Here is a 2005-nt window from a genome sequence, read left to right as displayed (position 1 = left end):
ACACACACACACACACACACACACACACACACAGATGCTAAGTTTCCAAAAAGCAGATTTAGGGCAACATGAAGAAGCAGCAAGAGGAATAAGGATACAAATAGTTTCGTGATCACTCAGTGATGACGGTGTCTGCAGCTACATTACTCAGATGTTTACTGACTAGTTTGATAGTGAATTTCTTCCGATCTGGGTGTGTGTGTCTCTTAAATTAAATCTGCTCATAAACAGTTTTAGATATAGACTCTAAGAATCAGAATTTCTAAAAGACCACCTGTCAAGACAATTATTTACAAGATTAAAGTTCCCACCAAAAACAATGTGAGAATTGGGAAATTTAGTTAACCAGTGAAGTACTCGCTCCCCTAACCTGTCAATGAAACCATTATTTTCAGGTTAGGAAGCCATAAACATTTACAACAATTTGCAATATCAAGCACTAATAGAAAATAATGACCAACTCTGCCACATTCAGAGATCAGGATTTTTCCATTAAAAGTATTTTTAAGAATGAAAACAACTGCTAAGAAATAACTCAGAGCCCCACTGCACCCTGGTTCGTCCTTTTTGGGCCTAGGCAATGCAGAGTATCCACAACGCAGCTCATCTTTGGCCTCTGGCAGAACAGCTTGATCTGTTTGAATGACTTCTGTCCTTATGTCCTCTCTGTCCTTTTCCTCTCAGCCATTAAAAACTTTCCAGGTGAGAGAGCCATTTTGCATGTGACTCGCTGGTTTCCTGATATTTTGCAAGTGGTGTGTCAAAGTGGTCGACTCTCTCCTTCATGGTTTTAATGTCAGCACAGATAAACTCAAAAATGTTGTTGGTGTCTCCTCAACCTTTCTCCATTTGACTGTTGGGGATTCAGATGGTGTAAGAGGAAGAAGGGGAAAATCCTCTTCTGTTATAGATGCAGCAGTTGTTAGTCTGAGCCGAGGTAGTTGTGCAATGTTTCCCTTGATGGTACTCGAGGGCACTCTTATCTGCAGTTTGCTAGTGAAGTTTTCTTGCTAGTGGAATTATCAGTTATTAGCACCTTATGAGCTTCCATGTTTCTTTTCTCAGAGCTTTTCATATTGTATTAATGTTGCAAGTCAAAAAGAGTAGAACAAAGTTAGCAAATAAGGCTCTAATTGCCCTATAACAAACAGAAATACCAGACCAGCTTATATATGACCAGCTTCTTTATATAGTATACTCATAGGTAAATGAACATGAAAGTACTGAGGAAGACTGTAGTGGGATTTACAGTGTGATGTACTGATGTCCCTCACAGTGACGTTGTGAGTTGAAAAGCAGAATGTGTGAATCTGTGACTTGAGAGAGCGCAGCTGAGCACTGGTGGCACTAATGAGAGGTCATTATCACAGAGTTGTGGTTGTAAGTAGTAAAGTAAATAAAACACATACAAATAAAATTTGAATTACACATTTGAAACTCTCAGTATATTTATGTAAATATCAAATCTACAAATTTTGGGATATTTTTCCTGTAATTCTAAATTTCAAACTACAAGTCAGAATGTCACGGCAGTAGCTGAACTCACACGGAGGCACAGGTTAGCAGGATTAACACAACTTTATTGCACAAACCATGAAACTGCAAGGACAATTAGACGTGAACTATGAACTGAGAATTATTACGTCTGTAAGGGTAATGTAAAGCAATAACTAGAAACAAAACACAATTGCATTACCAAGACAACTAGACCATGAACTATGAACAAAGATTTCCTAAGTCTGTGAGTTTGACGTGAAGCTATGATTAGAAACAAACATAATTAGACTGAAATAATTCGGTAGAAAGGCTAAAGCTCAGGGGCATGAAGGAAAGGCATGGGCTTCAGGGAATGCAACCGGGAGTCTCAATACACTGCAAATAGAGGAGAGTGGATTTAGTGGCTGAGTCCATACAATCCAGAGGAACTATAATCAAAGCAACAGGGAAGGTGGGAGGTCCGGGTGAGGCGGCTGGGTTCTGAGAGCGTGGGAATCCGTGGAATGCA

Source organism: Pundamilia nyererei, unplaced genomic scaffold, assembly GCF_000239375.1.
Source record: "Pundamilia nyererei isolate P.nyererei 1_Seehausen unplaced genomic scaffold, PunNye1.0 scaffold00262, whole genome shotgun sequence".
NCBI lineage: Eukaryota > Metazoa > Chordata > Actinopteri > Cichliformes > Cichlidae > Pundamilia > Pundamilia nyererei.
Note: the sequence above shows the minus strand (reverse complement) of the source record.